Source organism: Pelodiscus sinensis, unplaced genomic scaffold, assembly GCF_049634645.1.
Source record: "Pelodiscus sinensis isolate JC-2024 unplaced genomic scaffold, ASM4963464v1 ctg181, whole genome shotgun sequence".
NCBI classification, from domain to species: domain Eukaryota; kingdom Metazoa; phylum Chordata; order Testudines; family Trionychidae; genus Pelodiscus; species Pelodiscus sinensis.
The window spans coordinates 86,475-107,732 of record NW_027466014.1 but is presented as its reverse complement, the minus strand read 5'-3'; the positions used below and the strand labels follow the sequence as shown (position 1 = coordinate 107,732).

General features: G+C 64.3%; 1 long non-coding RNA gene across 1 annotated transcript; it reads left to right on the top strand.

The window, feature by feature from the left end:
• The first annotated feature begins 16,569 nt into the window (after positions 1–16,569).
• On the top strand, positions 16,570–20,884 carry LOC112544361 (uncharacterized). The gene is made up of 3 exons (XR_003087715.2): positions 16,570–16,708; positions 16,992–17,549; positions 19,266–20,884. It is a non-coding gene; the product is annotated as an uncharacterized LOC112544361 (long non-coding RNA).
• The last annotated feature ends 374 nt before the right edge of the window (positions 20,885–21,258 follow it).

The window sequence follows — 21,258 nt, the reverse complement described above, 5'->3', positions numbered from 1 at the left end:
AGGTGTGTCTCTGGCACTAAGGGTCTGTTTGCACTGCCACACTAGTTCGAACTAGGGAGGCTAATGTAGGCATTCCAAGTTGCAAATGAAGCCCAGGATTTAAATATCCCAGACTTCATTTGCAACTTGGAATGCCTACATTAGCCACCTTAGTTCGAACTAGGCGGCAGTGCAGACAGACCCTTAGAGATCTATTGTCCCTGGAGCCCTGCTAATTAGCATGGCCATTGGCTGAGTTTTCCTTGCCCAATGCTCAGCCTCAGACAGAGGATTTTCCAGCATCACACAGAGTGCGTGTTCCTAACTCCACACACAGCCGTTATTCCGATATATGAAGAGCAGACACAGGATCAGGAGACCAGAAGCTTTTGTTTGACACCTCACAGGGCCCCCTTTGTACAGACTTTGGGACCCCCCCATGGGTGCAGCAGTGACCTGTCTGCTCCCCTTAAAATCCAGTAACATGACCAGGATTTCTTCAGCTAATTCCTCACGTGCCCTGGTGTGGCGCCGGGCCCTGCCCATGTGAATTGATGCCAACTGGTCGGAAGCCATGAGCTCCCCTCTCCCGCTCGGCTCTTTCCAGGGCAGGTTTAACGGGAGCCGGCGTTCCCACACCAGAACTGCCTGGAGTCTGACCCGTCCCGCCCGCGCTGCTAGGCAGGCGCCCACGGCGACACAGCCAGCGAGCCCCGGGCGCAGGCAGAGCCGCAGGCGATGGGCAGAGACCATGGCAGAGCCAGCGAGGAACAGAAACCCCAAGACGTCTCCCTGCGCTCGCTGGCGCCGCGGTGTGACGTAGTGGGGGGTAACCTGGTAACTCTCTGGCTGCTGTCTGTACCACCACCGAGCAGACAAGCAATGAGTCACTATGCAAAGGGTATCCCGACTGGTTTGGCCAGCTGACCCCCATGGAGAGGAACAAAGGAAGGTGGATGCTGCCCTGGATGGAGGGCAGGGCTGGAGGAGAGTTAGGGAGTGTGACGTAGTGGGGGTACTTGCTGGGATGTGGTGACCTCTGCTGTCTGGAGCAAGACCCAGCAGGGAAAACCTCACTAGGCAGAGGTAATGCCAAACTTGTTGAACCAGTGGCCAGACACCCCCCATGGAGAGGAACAAAGGAAGGTGAATGCGGCCCTGGCTGGGGGGCAGGGCTGGAAGTGGGTTAGTTGGTTGGTGGCTGTCTGTGAGGATGGATGAGACAGCCTAGGGAGAGGAGCTGGAGTTTAGGGGCCCAGTCTCCCCCATCTCAAGGGGGCCTGAGGCATCCTAGCCCAGTTCCTGTAACCAGATTACATCTGTGCTGCGCTGTGCTGGAGGAGCAATAAACCACCCTCAATTCCACTGGCTGGTACAGTCTGTTTGTGCCATTTCGGGGTGCAGGAGACGGGGAACCCCCAACGTGCCGTCACAGGGAGTTCCTGGCTGGAAAGCAGGGGAGAAGTAACTGGGGAGGGGGCTGGGATTCCCCTATCTCCAGGGGGGCACTGAGGCCTCTTAGCCCCAGTTCCTGAAACCTGATGACATCTGTGCTGTGCTGTATCCTGGAGGAGCAATAAACCCTCTCTATTCTACTGGCTGGTGGAGTCTGTTTGTGCCATTTCGGGGTGCAGGAGACGGGGGACCCCCAACGCGCCGTCACACTGGTGTCAGGAGTGGGATGCACTGCACCCCGTGGATGGAGCTCCCAACGGCGAGCGACAAGGCACTGTAGAAGCAAGAGCCCTGGAGCCAGGCGTGCTGGAGACAGAGCGAAGCGGTTCCTGGGAATCGTGGGGCGCTGCAGCACTAGACTGGTGAGTCTGCACCGAGGGGCCCAGCGGGCAGATGGCCTACGCCCGACTCTTGAAGGCAGAGCTGGTGGGGCTGTGCAGAGAGAGGGGCTTGCCTGTGCGGAAAGCAACCAAGGCCCAGCTGATTGCCCAGCTAGAAGAGAATGTCCAGCCACAGAGCCAGGATCTTGTCCCCAGGGGAAGCAGCCAGACCCCTCCTGAGAGTGTGTCAGGCTCAGAGAGGGGGAGGAGCGCTGGAACCCAACGGAGAGATGGGACAGCGTCTCCCGGGAGGCCTGCAAGCCGTAGCCCATCTAGGGCAGGGGCCAGCCCAGCGGAGCTGCAGCGGCTGGAGATCCAGCTGCGGATCAAGGAATTGGAAGTAGAGGACCGAGAGAGGGACCACCAGGACCGAGAGAAGGAGCGCCAAGATCGAGAAAGGGATCGCCAGGACCGAGAGAGGCAGCGGCAGCATGAGCTGGCCGTGGCAGAGCGGAGAACCGGCGGGGCACCGGCTGCGCCAAGTGCAGATGGGCCCCAGGGTCCGGGGACTGCAAGACGCTTGGAGAGGCTCGTGGTGGCCCAATTGAAGAACATGGGCGACATAGACGGGTTCCTCAGCTCCTTTGAGAGGGCCTGTGGACTGCTACGGGTTCCCCCAGCTGACTGGCTGCAGGAGCTCATCCCCGCACTGAACCAGGAGGCGGCCGGAGTGCTCAGTCAGCTGGGAGACCTACAGCCAGGGGATTACAACCGAGTCAAGGAGGCCCTGCTGCACAAGTTCGGGCTGACCCCTGACATGTACAGGAAGAGGTTCCGGGGGGTACAGAAAGGGCCACAGGAGACCTATGTGGATCTGGCCTCCCGCCTGTCACAATACGGCCGCAAGTGGGTGTCTGGAGTCAGAGCCCAGACTGCAGAGGAGCTGCTCAAGCTGGACCTGATGGAGCAGTTCTATGAAGCGTGCCCACCCAAACTGAGGCTCTGGCTCAAGGACCGGAGACCAGAGAACCCCCAGGAGGCTGGGAGACTGGCGGACGAGTTCACGGAGAGCCGGTCCGGGTGTGAACGGGAGTCCCAGAGAGAAAGGGAACCGCGCAGAGACCGGATCTCGGCTGAGCGACGGAGGGAGTCAACTACGGGGCGAGACCAAGGAACAGGTCATCTGCGCCCCAGAGAACCAGCCAGGGCCTGGACAGAGATAGCCCAAAGCCTAACTTGCCAGCGCTGTGGGCAAAAAGGCCACAAGAGGGCTCAGTGCACCAGGTCCCAGGACCGGGGACTTTCCAGGGTTAACTGGCTGGGGCGGGAGGAAGGGCAGGCTGCCCCAGAGGCAGGGGCTGGCAGGCAAACCTCAGCTCAGAGAGAGGGGAAGGATGCTCAGTGCACCTCCCCTGGGAGGTCTGATTCTCAGGAGGCGGATTTCTCCGTGTACCGGGTGGGGGCAGGACGGCCCCTGCGGAGCGAGTGCCTCATACCTCTGGAGGTGGATGGTAGGAAGGTGACGGGTTTCTGGGACACGGGGGCAGAGGTGACTCTGGCCCGATCCGACATAGTGGCCCTAGAGCGGATACTACCCCACGCGCAGCTGACCCTGAAGGGCATAGACGGGTCCCCGTTTAAGGTGCCTGTAGCCCGGGTGCATCTGAAATGGGGGGCCAAGGAAGGCCTCAAGGAAGTGGGGGTGCACCCGCACTTGCTCACCGAGGTGCTGATGGGGAATGACCTAGAGGAGTGGCCCCATGAATCCCAGCGGGCTCTAGTCACTACCCGGAGCCAGAGCCAGCGGGGGGCTGACAACGTGGGTCCAGGGAAGGACTCCTGGCAGCAGCCTCAGGGTCCCATCCCAGTGGACACGGGGTCCAGCCAGGCTGGGACTCCGGACCTAGGTAAAGGTGGGGGACAGGTCCTGATCCCTGCCTCAGCAGCTGAATTCCAGGCTGAGGTGCAGGCAGACCCCTCCTTGCAGAGGCTGAGGGACCAGGCTGGCCTCCGTGCAGCCCAGCCCCGGGGGAGAGGTGGCCAGGAGAGATTCCTGTGGGAGCGGGGATTCCTGTTCCGTGAATGGCTTCCCCCCAGGAAGGCGAGGGCATGGGGGGTCCAGCGGCAGCTGGTCGTCCCCCGAAAGTATCGCCTCAAGCTGCTGTATTTGGCCCACGACGTCCCCGTTGCGGGCCACCGGGGGATCCGGAGCACCCGGCTGAGGCTGCTCCAACACTTCTATTGGCCGGGAATCTTTACAGCCGTGCGGCGGTACTGCCGGTCCTGTGACTCCTGCCAGAGGGGCGGGAAGGCCCAAGACAGGAGGAAAGCGGCTTGGGGGTCTCTACCCCAGATAAAGGACCCTCTGGGCTTGCTGAGAGAGTTATGGGAGGGGAAGACCCCCCTGGATGGAGCGTCGGGTGTGGAAGCCGCCCTGGCTGTCCAGAGAAGGCTCACTGGGCTCATGGCCCCGGCCCGAGAGACCCTGGCCAGAGATCAAGGCCAGCGGAAGGGTGGGTGTGACCCCCGAGGACAGGCCTGCGCCAGTCGCCCTGGAGCGGTGCAGCGAGTGGACAGAGGGAAGCCAATTCATGTGGGGCCTCGCCACGGCCGGCCTGAGTCAAGGGGAGCACCCATGTCCCCAGGGCGGGTTCCCACGCAGAGGACCCGAACTTCCCTAGGTCACGAGCGGAGTGACCCTGCTCAGTTCGCTCTCGGAGGAGGGAGAACTGTGACGTAGTGGGGGGTAACCTGCTAACTCTCTGGCTGCTGTCTGTAGCACCACCGAGCAGACAAGCGATGAGTCACTATGCAAAGAGGGTATCCCAACTGGTTTGGCCAGCTGACCCCCATGGAGAGGAACAAAGGAAGGTGGATGCTGCCCTGGCTGGGGGCAGGGCTGGGGGAGAGTGAGTTAGGTCCTGGCTGGAAAGCAGGGGAGACGGAGCTGGGGAGGGGGCTGGGACTCTCCCCATCTCAAGGGGCGCACTGAGGGCTCTTAGCCCCAGTTCCTGTAACCAGATTACATCTGTGCTGTGCTGTGTCCTGGAGGAGCAATAAACTCCCTCTGTTCTACTGGTTGGTGGAGTCTGTTTGTGCCACTACGAGGGTGGAGGAGACGGGGGACCCCCAACGCGCCGTCACACTTGGGTTCGTGGTACCGAGCCCCTGGCCCACGCGTGGGAACTGGGGCTCACGTCCCTTTCACCACATCGGCTTAGAAGGGTAAAAGCACTTGCTGAAAACGATTCTCTTGGCACGCTCGGGTCTTGGCTTGGGCCTGTGACGCCCTTAAAAGCTTCCTGGGGAGTCGGGAGCCTCGCTGGGGAGCAAGGAGCCGGCGGCTGAGCCTCAGCGGGGGAGGAGGGGCGAGCGCTGCAGGGGGCATGCGGAGCGGGGACGGACTCGCCCGTCGTCTCTGGGGAAGCCGGGCTGGGTTGGCCGCACCACAGGGCTGGGCCGCGCTGGGCCACACGTGCCGTCCTGCAGCCAGCGCTCTGGGGGCGCAGCTCGTGCACCCTGCTGGGGGGCACTGACCCCCGGACACGCGCCAAGGGGGCGCCCGTCTGGCTCTTTCCGTCTCTTTGCTGCTTCTCTCAGGCTCCAGTAGATGGCACCGGCGCATCACCGAATACTCCCCCGCCGCTTCCTGGGGCCGTGAGCCCCGCCCCTGCCCAACTAGCCCAGCCCAGCCAGGGCTCTGCTGGCCCCTTGTGGGGCCATTCACCTGCCGCCCTTGGGGCCGGGAGCTCAGCTCATCGCAAGGAGCAGGAGACGCATGGAGGGGCACAGGGCCCCATACGCCCCACAGCGGGAGGGCCAGTGCCTGTGGAAGCACAGTGCCACGCACACCACCCACCGACAGCACCGTCCTGCTACGCACCCCCCCCACCGACAGCACCGTCCTGCCACGCACCCCCCCCACTGACAGCACCGCCCTGCCACGCACCCCCCCCCCACCGACAGCACCGTCCTGCCACGCACCCCCCCCCACCGACAGCACCGCCCTGCCACGCACCCCCCCCACCGACAGCACCGTCCTGCCACGCACCCCCCCCACTGACAGCACCGTCCTGCCACGCACCCCCCCCACTGACAGCACCGTCCTGCCACGCACCCCCCCCACCGACAGCACCGCCCTGCCACACACACCCCCCACGGACAGCACCGTCCTGCCACGCACCCCCCCCACCGACAGCACCGCCCTGCCACAAACCCCCCCCACCGACAGCACCGCCCTGCCCCGCATCCCACCCACTGACAGCACCGCCCTGCCACGCGCCCCACTCACCGACAGCACCGCCCTGCCACAAACCCCCCCCACCGACAGCACCGCCCTGCCCCGCATCCCACCCACAGACAGCACCGTCCTGCCATGCACCCCCCCCACCGACAGCACCGTCCTGCCATGCACCCCCCCCACCGACAGCACCGCCCTGCCACGCGCCCCACTCACCGACAGCACCGCCCTGCCACGCACCCCACCCACAGACAGCACCGCCCTGCCACAACCCCCCCCCACCGACAGCACCGCCCTGCCACAAACCCCCCCCACAGACAGCACCGCCCTGCCATGCACCCCCCCCACCGACAGCACCGCCCTGCCCCGCATCCCACCCACAGACAGCACCGCCCTGCCACGCACCCCCCCACAGACAGCACCACCCTGCCATGCACCCCCCCCACCGACAGCACCGCCCTGCCCCGCATCCCACCCACCGACAGCACCGTCCTGCCACGCGCCCCACTCACCGACAGCACCGCCCTGCCACAAACCCCCCCCACCGACAGCACCGCCCTGCCCCGCATCCCACCCACAGACAGCACCGTCCTGCCATGCACCCCCCCCACCGACAGCACCGTCCTGCCATGCACCCCCCCCACCGACAGCACCGCCCTGCCACGCGCCCCACTCACCGACAGCACCGCCCTGCCACGCACCCCACCCACAGACAGCACCGCCCTGCCACAACCCCCCCCACCGACAGCACCGCCCTGCCACAAACCCCCCCCACAGACAGCACCGCCCTGCCATGCACCCCCCCCACCGACAGCACCGCCCTGCCCCGCATCCCACCCACAGACAGCACCGCCCTGCCACGCACCCCCCCACAGACAGCACCACCCTGCCATGCACCCCCCCCACCGACAGCACCGTCCTGCCACAAACCCCCCCCACCGACAGCACCGCCCTGCCCCGCATCCCACCCACCGACAGCACCGTCCTGCCACGCGCCCCACTCACCGACAGCACCGCCCTGCCCCGCATCCCACCCACAGACAGCACCGTCCTGCCACGCGCCCCACTCACCGACAGCACCGCCCTGCCCCGCATCCCACCCACAGACAGCACCGCCCTGCCACGCGCCCCACTCACCGACAGCACCGTCCTGCCCCGCGCCCCACTCACCGACAGCACCGCCCTGCCCCGCATCCCACCCACCGACAGCACGGTCCTGCCACGCGCCCCACTCACCGACAGCACCGCCCTGCCCCGCACCCCCGCCACCGACAGCACCGCCCTGCCCCGCGCCCCACTCACCGACAGCACCGTCCTGCCCCGCGCCCCACTCACCGACAGCACCGCCCTGCCCCGCGCCCCACTCACCGACAGCACCGCCCTGCCCCGCACCCCCGCCACCGACAGCAATGCCCTGCCCTGCACCCCCCCCACAGACAGCACCGTCCTGCCACGCACCCCCCCCACCGACAGCAATGCCCTGCCCTGCACCCCCCCCCACAGACAGCACCGTCCTGCCACGCACCCCCCCCACCGACAGCACCGTCCTGCCACGCACCCCCCCCACCGACAGCACCGTCCTGCCACGCACCCCCCCGCACCGACAGCACCGTCCTGCCACGCACCCCCCCCACCGACAGCACTGCTCTGCCCCGCACCCCAGCCACCGACAGCACCGCCCTGCCCCGCACCTCCCCACCGACAGCACCACCCTGCCCCGCACCCCCCCCCACCGACAGCACCGCCCTGCCCCGCACCCCACTCACCGACAGCACTGCCCTGCCCCGCACCCCAGCCACCGACAGCACCACCCTGCCCCGCACCTCCCCACCGACAGCACCACCCTGCCCCGCACCCCCCCCCACTGACAGCACCACCCTGCCCCACACCCCACCCACCGACAGCACCGCCCTGCCCCCCCCCCACCGACAGCACCGCCCTGCCCCACACCCCCCCCCACCGACAGCACCACCTTGCCCCACACCCCACCCACCGACAGCACCGCCCTGCCCCGCACCCCCCCCACTGACAGCACCACCCTGTCCCACACCCCACCCACCGACAGCACCGCCCTGCCCCGCACCCCCCCCACAGACGGCACCGCCCTGCCCCACACCCCACTCACTGACAGCACTGCCCTGCCCCACACCCCACCCACCGACAGCACCGCCCTGCCCCACACCCCACTCACCGACAGCACTGCCCTGCCCCGCACCCCCCCACTGACAGCACCACCCTGCCCCACACCCCACCCACCGACAGCACCGCCCTGCCCCGCACCCCCCCCACAGACAGCACCGCCCTGCCCCACACCCCACTCACCGACAGCACTGCCCTGCCCCACACCCCACCCACCGACAGCACCGCCCTGCCCCACACCCCACTCACCGACAGCACTGCCCTGCCCCGCACCCCCCCCACTGACAGCACCACCCTGCCCCACACCCCACCCACCGACAGCACCGCCCTGCCCCGCACCCCCCCCACAGACAGCACCGCCCTGCCCCACACCCCACTCACCGACAGCACTGCCCTGCCCCACACCCCACCCACCGACAGCACCGCCCTGCCCCGCACCCCCCGACCGACAGCACCGCCCTGCCCCGCACCCTACTCACCGACAGCACCGCCCTGCCCCGCACCCCACTCACCGACAGCACCACCCTGCCCCGCACCCCACTCACCGACAGCACCGCCCTGCCCCGCACCCCACTCACCGACAGCACCGCCCTGCCCCGCACCCCCCGACCGACAGCACCGCCCTGCCCCGCACCCCACTCACCGACAGCACCGCCCTGCCCCGCACCCCACTCACCGACAGCTCCGCCCTGCCCCGCGCCCCACTTACCCAAGCAGGGTGCTGCTGCCGGTGAGTGGGGCTGCCTCGCGAGGGCAGCTGGTGTGACTGAGGCCCAGGGGCCAGCCACGGTCACTGGTGGGGCCAGACTGCAAAGAATGGGGCTGCCCCCTTCCCCAGATACTCACCAGGACAGCCAAGTCACAGAGCCCAGTGCTGCAGGGCCCTCAGGAGGCACCGAGCCCGGCCCCCTGCCCAGAGCAGGGCCAGCCCCGACTCCATCAGCCAGGCCAGGGCTGAGCCCAGCTGGGAGTTAAGCCCCTCTAGGGATGGGGATTCCCCCCCCCCCCTCGGGAACCCTCCCAGCGCATCCCCACTCTCCTAGGGAAACAGGTTTTCCTAATCTCCGACCTAGACCTCCCCCCCCACTGCAACTTGAGCCCATTGCTCCTTGTTCTGCCACCTGCCCCCACTGAGAACAGCCTCTCGCCAGCCTCTCTGGACCCCCCTGCAGGGAGCTGCAGGATGCTCTCAAACCCCCCCCTCCCCACTCTGCTCTTCTGCAAACTGAACAAACCCAAATCCCTCGGCCTCCCCTCATAGGCCATGTGCTCCAGCTCCCAAATCATTCTGGTTGCCCTCCGCTGGCCCCTCTCCAATGCACCCACATCCTTTTTGTAGTGGGGGGCCCAGAACTGGACACACACTCCAGATGTGGCCTCACCAGAGCCGAATAAAGGGGAATAATCACGTCTCTGGATCTGCTGGCAATGCTCCTCTTAATGCACCTAATATGCCACTGAGGATCTTATTGAACACACCAGAAAATTCTACCCATCCCAAAGGATCAGACCCACCCCCCGGCCACCAATCAATGCATGTCTCAGATCTTACCTATCGCCTATTCTGAATAACTCAAGGTGGGGATCCCATGGCCTGTGGCCAGATCAGTCTCCCAGATTACTTGGATCTGGCCCACCATGAAACTTGGGGCTTCCCCCATGGGGTGAGTCGGTGTTCACGCTCCATCCCTGTGTCAAGTCTCTGAGCCTCAGCAGGTACTGAGTACTGGTGGAAGGAGTGTGGGTGCTGAGTACCGGTGGAAGGAATGCAGGAATTGATTACCTGTGGAAGGAGCGTGGGTGCTGAGTACCGGTGGAAGGAGTGAGGGAAGTGAGTACTGGTGGAAGGAGCACGGGAAGTGAGTACCAGTGGAAGGAGCGTGGGTGGTGAGTACCGATGGAAGGAGTGCAGGTCCTGAGTACTGGTGGAAGGAATGCAGGTACTGGGTACCGGTGGAAGGAGCAGGGATGCTGAGTACCAGTGGAAAGAGCAGGGGTTCTGAGTACCGGTGGAAGGAGTCGGAGTACTGAGTACTGATGGAAGGAGCGGGGGTGCTGGGTACAGGTGGAAGGAGTGGGGGTGCTGGGTACAGGTGGAAGGAGCGGGGCTACTGAGTACCTGTGGAAGGAGCAGGGGTGCTGAGTACTGGTGGAAGGAGCAGGGGTTCTGGGTACAGGTGGAAGGAGCGGGGGTACTGGGTACAGGTGGAAGGAGCGGGGGTTCTGAGTACCAGTGGAAGGAGCGTGGGTGCTGAGTACTGGTGGAAGGAGCATGGGAAGTGAGTACCGGTGGAAGGAGTGGGGATGCTGGGTACAGGTGGAAGGAGCGGGGGTACTGAGTACCGGTGGAAGTAGCGTGGGTACTGAGTACCAATGGAAGGAGTACAGGTGCTGAGTACTGGTGGAAGGAGCGCGGGTACTGGGTACCAGTGGAAGGAGCGGGGGTACTGGGTACAGGTGGAAGGAGCGGGGGTACTGAGTACCGGTGGAAGGAGCGTGGGTGCTGAGTACTGGTGGAAGGAGCACGGGAAGTGAGTACCGGTGGAAGGAGCGGGGATGCTGGGTACAGGTGGAAGGAGCGGGTGTACTGAGTACCGGTGGAAGGAGCAGGGATATTGGGTACCAGTGGAAGGAGCAGGGGTACTGGGTACCGGTGGAAGGAGCGTGGGTGCTGGGTACTGGTGGAAGTAGCGTGGGTACTGAGTACCGATGGAAGGAGTACAGGTGCTGAGTACTGGTGGAAGGAGCGCGGGTACTGGGTACCAGTGGAAGGAGCAGGGGTGCTGGGTACAGGTGGAAGGAGCGGGAATGCTGGGTACAGGTGGAAGGAGCGGGGGTACTGAGTACTGGTGGAAGGAGCACGGGAAGTGAGTACCGGTGGAAGGAGCGGGGATGCTGGGTACAGGTGGAAGGAGCGGGTGTACTGAGTACCGGTGGAAGGAGCAGGGATATTGGGTACCAGTGGAAGGAGCAGGGGTACTGGGTACCGGTGGAAGGAGCGTGGGTGCTGGGTACAGGTGGAAGGAGCGGGGGTACTGAGTACCGGTGGAAGTAGCGTGGGTACTGAGTACCAATGGAAGGAGTACAGGTGCTGAGTACTGGTGGAAGGAGCGCGGGTACTGGGTACCAGTGGAAGGAGCGGGGGTACTGGGTACAGGTGGAAGGAGCGGGGGTACTGAGTACCGGTGGAAGGAGCGTGGGTGCTGAGTACTGGTGGAAGGAGCACGGGAAGTGAGTACCGGTGGAAGGAGCGGGGATGCTGGGTACAGGTGGAAGGAGCGGGTGTACTGAGTACCGGTGGAAGGAGCAGGGATATTGGGTACCAGTGGAAGGAGCAGGGGTACTGGGTACCGGTGGAAGGAGCGTGGGTGCTGGGTACTGGTGGAAGTAGCGTGGGTACTGAGTACCGATGGAAGGAGTACAGGTGCTGAGTACTGGTGGAAGGAGCGCGGGTACTGGGTACCAGTGGAAGGAGCAGGGGTGCTGGGTACAGGTGGAAGGAGCGGGAATGCTGGGTACAGGTGGAAGGAGCGGGGGTACTGAGTACCGGTGGAAGGAGCGGGGGTACTGAGTACCGGTGGAAGGAGTACAGGTGCTGGGTACAGATGGAAGGAGCGGGGGTACTGGGTACAGGTGGAAGAAGCATGGGTGCTGAGTACCGGTGGAAGGAGTGGGGGTGCTGGGTACAGGTGGAAGGACCGTGGGTGCTGAGTACTGGTGGAAGGAGCACGGGAAATGAGTACCGGTGGAAGGAGCGGGATGCTGGGTACAGGTGGAAGGAGCGGGGGTGCTGAGTACCGGTGGAAGGAGTGGGGGTACTGAGTACCGGTGGAAGGAGTGGGGGTGCTGAGTACCGGTGGAAGGAGTGGGGGTACTGAGTACCGGTGGAAGGAGCAGGGGTGCTGAGTACCGGTGGAAGGAGCGGGGGTACTGAGTACCGGTGGAAGGAGCGGGGGTGCTGAGTACCGGTGGAAGGAGTGGGGGTACTGAGTACCGGTGGAAGGAGCAGGGGTGCTGAGTACCGGTGGAAGGAGCGGGGGTGCTGGGTACCAGTGAAAGGAGCGGGGGTACTGAGTACCGGTGGAAGGAGCGGGGGTACTGAGTACCAGTGGAAGGAGCAGAGGTGCTGAGTACCGGTGGAAGGAGCGGGGGTGCTGGGTACCAGTGAAAGGAGCGGGGGTACTGAGTACCGGTGGAAGGAGCGGGGGTACTGAGTACCGGTGGAAGGAGCGGGGGTACTGAGTACCGGTGGAAGGAGCGGAGGTGCTGAGTACCGGTGGAAGGAGCGGGTGTACTGAGTACCGGTGAAAGGAGCGGGGGTACTGAGTACCGGTGGAAGGAGCGGGGGTACTGAGTACCAGTGGAAGGAGCGGGGGTACTGAGTACCGGTGGAAGGAGCGGAGGTGCTGAGTACCGGTGGAAGGAGCGGGGGTACTGAGTACCGGTGGAAGGAGCGGAGGTGCTCAGTACCGGTGAAAGGAGCGGGGGTACTGAGTACCGGTGGAAGGAGCGGGGGTACTGAGTACTGGTGGAAGGAGCGGGGGTACTGAGTACCGGTGGAAGGAGCGGGGGTACTCGGTAGCGGTGAAAGGAGCGGGGGTACTGAGTACCGGTGGAAGGACAGGTGTCCTAGAACGCCTGAATCCCGCCCTGAGAGCCACTTTCCTGGCAGAGTCGCTGAGCTCTGTTGCTACCAGCGGCTCGTGCAGCGCCGTCCAGCGTGCTCCTGGCCGTGTCCACGGGGGCCCCGGGATATCCTGGGGTCTCAGCCTGGGACGGGACCTTCCCCATCCAGCATCCAAGCGGAGAGGAGCCAGGACCGGGCGAGGCGTCTTCACCCAGCTCCAGGCCGCCCGGCGAGTCACTCGCCCGTGTCAGCATGAGGCCCTGCCCCTCCGCCCCCAGCGGGGATTCGAGTTCCCTGCCCGCCAGTGCGCCGTGGCTCAGGGACAGCTTGTCTCGGTGCCAGTCCCTGCCCGGCAGGCACCCCTCCGGCCGGGCTACGCTGCGCCCGAGCAGGACATGCACAAAGCCCCAGAGCACCCCTTGTCCCCCAGTGCCCGGGGGGCAGAACTCAGGCCCTGCCCCTGCTGACCCCGCCGGGCCACGGCCGCCCTGGGGTTCTCGCGTGGGGCTGCATGGCCAAGTCTCCGGCCTGCCTGGCGCGTGTTCCTGAGCGAGCGGCGTGGCGGCCTGTGGCTGGGGGACGTGCCTGCTGTGGCGGCTGCAGAGCTGTGAACGTGATGCTCCCTGAGCAGCGCCGGGGTCTGTTTTCTCTCCGGGGCTCCGTGCAGCTCTGGCAAGCGCCAGGAGGGCGGGCGTGGGCCTGTCTGGGAGCGGGGGGGGGGGGGGGGGGCTCCTCGTCTCAGCTGCAAACCTCATCCAGGCCCTGCCAGGGCGGCTCTGCGGCCAGCAACGCGGATTCCCTGCCCCCGCTGCCGCGGGACCCGCCTGCTGCCTGGTGCCAGGGGAAGGGGAAGGGCTTGTCTGGCCCCTGCCTGCCCGGGACGTGCCCCGGGGAAGGTGCAATTCCAGCGCTAGCGGCCCTGCAGCCCACCCTTCCGTGGGCGCGGGTACCAGAGGGGCTGGGCCGCTGGGCCGGGCTCCGCGCTGTGTCGTCTGCGCGGACCCTGGCCTGGCCGGAGGGGCCTGGAGTGACAAGCCAGGTCGGGGCCCGCAGGGGCGGCTGGACAGAGACAGCGGAGCCGCTTCCTGCTCACATCACGGGGGGGGGGGGGAGAGCCCCGGGACGCGCCCTGCAGAAGTGTCTGTGAGGAGACAGCAGCTGGTGGCAGAAGAGCTGTGGGGAGGGGCGAGTGTCACGGTCCCGGCCCCCACCCCGGGGAGAAGGGTCCTTATCTTCCACTGCCTTGCCTCTTGAATAACCCCCCGGTATCCGAGCGGGGCGGAGGGGGACCTGGGCCCGCCCCCTCTCCAGGTCCCAGCCCAGGACCCTAAGGGTGGGCGTCTGAGACCGGGGAGGCTACGGGGGGGTTCCCTCCGTCCTGGGCTGCTCCCTCCGTCCCTTTCGGGCCCGTTCGTCTCAGTCTGGTTCAGCGGGTGCCGGGGGTGACTCACCCACTGGGGCCGTGGGACCCTCGGTTGCCCGTCCTGGGGCCGCCGTCCGGGGCGATTGTCCGTTCTCCGTCCCGCCGGAGCTCCCTCGTTCTTCCTCTTGCGCCCTGGCCGTCCGGCCTTTAAACCTGGCGCCCCTGCTCAGGGACGCCGGCGCCTGCCCCCGGTGGGAGGGGCTGGCGAGTACGTGGGCGGCCCGTCGGGGGGAAGCTCCTGCGCCGGCAGCCGTCCCTGGGCCGGCGCGATGGGGCCGCTCGGGCATCCCAGCGGCAGTTTCCCGCGGCGCCCCTGGCGCGGGGCGTAGGGTTGGGGCCTAAACTCCCTGCTGCCCTGCCCCCGCCTACGCCGGCGGCCACCACCGAACAGGCGCGACAGAGCCGCTCAGGCGTTTCGGCGCCTGTCTCCCGCGGTGCCCAGTGCGGGGTTGGGGCTCGCGATCCCCGCCGCCCCGTCACAGCGAGCCAGCTGCAGCCTGGCTGACCCCTCCTTCTAGCCCCATTGTAGCCATGGATCTCGGCCCCACACCCCAGCCTGCCCGGCCCTGGAGCTCCATCTCCCCAGAGGAGTCGCACAGGGCTGGGGATCCAAGGCTGGCCGGGGGGAGGGGGAGCTGGATACGGGGCAGGAGGTTTGGGGGCAGGGGGCAGGGAATGGATAGGAGTCAGGTCCAGGGGGCACCAGGGCACAGGGAGCGGAAGGGTAAGGATGGGGGGCAGGGGTGCTTGGGTCAGTCGGGGCGGGGAGCGGGGCTCTTGCTACATTTCAAAGGCAGAAGCGCAGCAGTCGGAACACGGGGTGAGCAGGGAACGGCTTCGGTCCCTCGCCCGCGCTCCCCGCTGCTCTGCAGCCTTTGCAATGTTGTAAGAGCCGCGGAGTTTAAAAGACCCGGACTTTTCAGCTTAGAACAGAGGAGACTGAGGGGGGATATGACAGAGGTCTGTAAAATCACGAGTGGGGTGGAGAAAGTGAATAAGGAAAAGTTATTTGCTTGTTCCCAAAACATAAGAACTAGGGGTCACCAAGTGCAATGAATAGGCAGCAGTTTTAAAACAAACTAAAGGAAGTTTTTCTTCACTCAGTGCACAACCTGTGGAACTCCTCGCCAGAGGATGTGGTGAAGGCCAGGACTGGAAGAGGGTTCAAAGCAGAGCTAGATAGATTCATGGAGGTTAGGTGCATCAATAGTTATTAGCCAGGCTGGGTAGGGATGGGGTCCCTAACCTCTGTCTGGAAATGGGCGACAGGGGAGGGATCACGTGAGGGTTCCCTGGTCTGTTCCCTCCCTCTCGGGCCTCTGACCACTGTGGGCAGACAGACACTGGGCTGGACGGGCCTTTGCTCTGACCCCGCCTGGCCGCTCTTATGTAAAGGCAGAGGGGGCGTGGGAATAGCGAGCGCCCCACCTCCCCCTCATCGACTAACCGAGCAGTGGAGGGAAATTCCATCAACTACTCACTTAGCTGATTCGTCGCAGGGTAACACCCCTCCTCCCGCAGCACCCTCGGGCGCATTCCACCCGGCCCCGGGTCTGTGCACGTCCGGCTTTACTAAATCGTTCGCAACCTGCCCTTCCTCTGCTCAGGGCTGCTCCCCCCCCCTGCGCTGCCCAGTGCAGGCGTCTGGAGCTGCCCTGTCGGCGGAGGAAATACTCCCTTTGTTTGAAACCCGCGGCGACGCAGCTCGCTCCGTGGCCCCTAGTTCCCGTGTCATGACAGAGTCGATAACGCTCCGTATTCACTTCCTGCACCCTCGCGACAGCACGGACCCGATCAGATCCCCTTCGCTGAGCTGCCAAGCCCCGTCTCCGTAAGCCCCGTTCCAAACCCCCACTCTTTGTGCTGCCCTTCTCTGACCCTTTCCAGCGCCAAGAGATCTGTTCGGGGAGGGGCCGACCACGTCTGCCCGCGGGGCCCGGGCTGTGGGCGGCCCAGGGATTCACACAGAGGCATTTGGATATTTTTGCCTGATCTCTCCCTTTCCGGAGGGTCTCTGACGGTCTCTTTGCCCTCTGCCGGCGGCTGCACACGGCGTGGAAGTTTCCAGAGCCCTGGCCACGCTGCCACTAAGCTCAGAGGGGCGGGGGCTGGTTCCTTCCTCGGTTTCACGCCGCTAGGTAGGAGTGCAAGGCAAAGGGCACTGTCCGGTGCGCCGTGGGGGAGGAGTGTTTGCTTAGGGTCACCTGCCTTTGGACGCCTGGGGCGGCGTCTTCCCGGGTTCCCTTTCCTGCCAACAGAAGGTTTTCGCTGTCCCCAGACGCGCTGCTGGCGGGTGCAGGCGCCGGGGACGGTGGCCAGTTCTCCCAGGTGACCGGGTGGGGACCTGAGCTGGGTCTGTGTTGTGCTGCTAACAGGATCCCTTGACCAGGGTTTCCCCAAGTGCGCTCTGTGCAGCCCTGAGGTGCCGCGCGATGGGCCCAGGCTCCGCGAGAAAATCGTAGTGACGGTTTCTATGAGCCTGCTACTTCGTTACTCATTGTCTGAGCCTTTTCTTGGAAAAATGGGTAAGAAATGAAAACAGGGTCCCAAGCCCCGGCCTGTTCCTTGGGTACCCACTGAGCCGACAATCGCCCCGTGCGAGGGGCTCTGCGGGTGCTCAGAGCCCTGTCAGGGGCCCGGCCCTCCGGACTGGTGGCCTCGCTGTGCACATGGGCTACACTGGAGCAGGCTGAAGGCAGTTGCAGAGGAAAACCCTCCGCCAAGCAGCCCAGCTCCCTTGGTGGTGTTCAGCTTCCGAGGGAAATGCCGCCTGTGCGGCATCCTCAGGCAGCGCTGTCTCTCCGCCAGGCGTGCGAGCCATGGGACACGAGACACAACCCTGGTGAGACACAGGCGTGAGGCGTGCGAGCCACAGGACACGGAGACACAACCCTGGTGAGACACAGGCGTGAGGCGTGCGAGCCATGGGACACGAGACACAACCCTGATGAGACACAGGCATGAGGCGTGCGAGCCACGGGACACGAGACACAACCCTGGTGAGACACAGGCATGAGGCGTGCGAGCCACGGGACACGAGACACAACCCTGATGAGACACAGGCATGAGGCGTGCGAGCCACGGGACACGAGACACAATCCTGGTGAGACACAGGCGTGAGGCGTGCGAGCCACGGGACACGAGACACAACCCTGGTGAGACACAGGAGTGAGGCGTGCAAGCCACGGGACACGAGACACAACCCTGGTGAGACACAGGCGTGAGGCGTGCGAGCCGGGAAGCCGTTCCACAGAGACACGGCACCACGCCGAGCTGCCCCACCTTCGCCACCTGCTAAGCGCGTGGGCGTGGCCGGGCAAACCCCACACGTCTTCCCACCCACCGCGGGGGGCAGCTCTGGCCAAGGTAAGGTGCTGAAATGAACCCAGCCAGCAAAGGGGGGCTCGCGGCCAGGGGCGGTGCCAAAGGAGGCGCCTTCTCGCCGCTCCTGCTCCCCCCGGCACCGGGCACTGCCGGACACCCCCGCCCCACCCCCGCAGAGAGCTGCCCCATGGCCCGGGAGCCGGGTGTGGGGAGGGGAGGGACACTCAGCTGCAAGCACACGGCCCCTTTCAGGGACCTGAGCCCTCGGCTGCCGCGGCCCATTGCCCCTCCCACCGCCCCACTGGGCTACGGTTCGGAGCCGCTGTCAGGGACCCTGGTGTCACCGCTGTCAGGGACCCTGGTGACGTGCAACAGCTCCCGGCGCCCGTCCCCTTCCTCTCCTCCACTGAGCGTATGGTGCGAGGCCAGTCGGGGCCTTCTCTTGCCCTTTAACCAGGCCAGTGTTTAACACTGCTCCCCCCCGCTTCCCCCGTGTGTGCTTCCTGGGCCTGCTCCCCCCGCCATGGGCCCTTCCTGGGCCTTAAGGACATCAGAGCGGCCAGGCGGGGTCAGACCAACGGCCCATCCAGCCCAGGGTCCCGTCTGCCCACAATGGCCAGTGCCAGGTGTCCCAGAGGGAGGGAACACACCAGGGAATCCTCACGTGATCCCTCCCCTGTCACCCACCTCCAGACAAACAGAGGCCAGGGACCCCATCCCTACCCAGCCTGGCTCACAGCCATCGATGGACCTACCCTCCTTGAAACTAGCTAGCTCTTTTTTGAACCCTATTCAAGTCCTGGCCTTCACTACATCCTCCGGCAAGGAGTTCCACAGGTTGACTGCACTGAGTGAAGAAAAACTTTCTTTGGTTTGTTTTAAACCTGCTGCCTGTTCATTTCATTTGCTGACCCCTTGTTCTTATATTGTGGGAACAAGTAAATAACGTTTCCTTATTCACTTTTTCCACACCAGTCACAATTTTATAGACCTCGGCCAGATCCCCCCTTAGTCGCCTCTCTTCTAAGCTGAAAAGTCCAAGTCTCTTTAATCTCTCTTCATACGGGACCCGTTCCAAACCCCTCATCAGTTTTATTGCCCTTTTCTGAACCCTTTCCAATGCCAAGAGATCTTTTTTGAGATGAGGCAACCACATCTGTGCGCAGGATTCCAGACGTGGGTGTCCCAGGGTTTTATGTAGAGGCAGGGAGATATTCTCTGGCTTATTCTCTGTCCCTTTTTAAACAATTCTTAACGTTCTATTTGCTTTTTTGACGGCCGCTGCTCACGGCGTGGATGTTTTCAGAGAACGCTCCACAGTGACTCCAAGATCTCTCTTGAGCAGTTGGAGCTAAATTAGCCCCCATCATATTGTCTGTCGAGTTGGGATTCTGTTTCCCAATGTGCATTGCTTTACATTTACCCACATTACATTTTATTCGCCATTTTGTTGCCCAGTCACTTTGTGAAGAGCTTCAAAAAGATCTCACCGAGTGTCTGCTTTGGTCTGAACTCCCTCGAGCAGTTTGGGATCATCTGCACATTTTGCCACCTCCCTGTTTCCCCTTTTCTCCAGACCCTTGATAAATCAGTTGAACAGGATGGTCCCAGGACAGACCCTTGGGGGACCCCGCTAGTTACCTCTCTCCACTGGGGAAACTGACCATTGATTCCTCCCCTTTGGTTCATGTCTCTTAACCAGTTTCCAATCCAGTTACTTCCCTCTTATCCCATGACAACGTACTTTACTTTACTCAGATGACATCTTCAGCATCTGGACCCATGGGAAGGAGGCTGTGGAAGAATTCCCCTGTGATTTCTACAGTTTCCACCCCACCGTCAACCTCAGCCTGGACCAGTTTACACAAGAGATCCACTTCCTGGACACTACAGTGTGAATCAGTGATGGTCACATTAACACCACCCCAGACCGAAAACCTACCGAGCGCTATGCTTACCTACACGCCGCCAGCTTCCATCCCGGACACACCACACGCTCCATTGTCTAAAGCCAAGCACTATGGCAAAAAAGCAGCAGTCTGGACGGGGATCTGCAAGGAGGGTTACAGGATCTGTTGAAAAAGCCTTTCTTTCTTGGCAGATCCGCCTCTACACTGCTTTTTGCCGACAAAGTGCTGAGTTGGCAAAACGCGGTGGCCATTTTTATGCAAATTAGGCATGGGATATTTAAATCCCTACCTAATTTGCAATGTCGACCTGCCTAATCTGCATCCCCCTGCCGACAGAGGACAAACACCTACAAGATCTTCACCGAGCCTTCTTAAAACTACACTATCCGCCCGAGGAAGGGAGGGAAGAGAGTGACAGAGCCAGACGTGCACCCACCAGCCTCCTGCTACAAGACAGGCCCAGCAAAGAAAATAACAGGACCTCACTGGCCATCACCTACAGTCCCCAGCTAAGACCGCTCCAAGAGTGACCTGCAACCCACCCTGGCCAACGATCCCTCGCTTTCACAGGCCTTAAATGCGAGTCAGCGTCCTCGCCGTGTGGACACGCTAGCTTGAACTAGAAAAACGCTATTTCGAAAGGCATTCTGTGTGTAGAGGCGTCGTTTCGAAACAAGCTATTTCAAACTAACGCCGTAGTGCAGACACGCCGCCGTCTGGAAGGTGCCCCAGGACTCCTCCTTGTTTATGCAGATTCAGACTAACACGGCTCCCCTGACACTTTTAAACACCTTTTTATCTGTCACTGCTTTTTTTGCCTGGTTGTTAAGTGGCACTTTCTTGGGTCTCTTACTGTGTTTTTTAATTTGGGGGACACGTTTAAGTTGGGCCTCTATTTATGGTGCCTTCTCCCCCGTGGGCTCCCCAGGGTTTTGGGGTGGGAAGCTTGGGGCTCTGTCCCAGCCGGCAGCAGCAGGCCCCATAGCAGTGGGGCCAGAATCCTCTTGCTCTGGGTCTGGGGGCGACTGGGTCTCCCTACCCCATGGCGAGAGCGGCCACAGAGCCCCGGAGCCCCATTGTGTGGGCCTCGCGCTGGGGGGGGGCTCTCTGGCACAGCTCCTGATACAGCCTCTCCTGCCCCCTACCCCCCACAGCAGGACCAGGCCAGGCGCCCCGCCGGCCCACGCCCCACTGCACCCCCTGCACCAGCCACAGCCCCTGCGCTGCCCCAAGCCCCTGGCACAAGGGAGGCAGGAGGGGCCCTGGGCTGCCCCGTCCCGCCCCCTCGCCCTTCCCTGGCGCGGGCGGGAGGCGCCAGGGCTCACAGCAGCAGCTTGGCTCCCAGCCCACGGGCTATTTTTGGCCTGCCCCGGCTCCGGCTCAAGGGCACAGCCTGGGCTTGCATCAGGCCGGTTCCTGCTCAGCACGCCCGGGCCGGCCCCTCCCCCGCCCCCTCCCCCGGCCCCTTCCCCGGCCCCCAGCCTGGGCATTCCCCTCCCCCGGCCCCCGGCCCCTCCCCCGGCCCCCGGCCCCTCCCCCGGCCCCCAGCCTGGGCATTCCCCTCCCCCGGCCCCCGGCCCCTCCCCCGGCCCCCGGCCCCTCCCCCGGCCCCCAGCCTGGGCATTCCCCTCCCTCGGCCCCCGGCCCCCAGCCTGGGCATTCCCCTCCCCCAGCCCCCGGCCCCTCCCCCGGCCCCCAGCCTGGGCATTCCCCTCCCCCAGCCCCCGGCCCCTCCCTCGGCCCCCAGCCTGGGCATTCCCCTCCCCCGGCCCCCAGCCTGGGCATTCCCCTCCCCCAGCCCCCCGGCCCCTCCCTCGGCCCCCAGCCTGGGCATTCCCCTC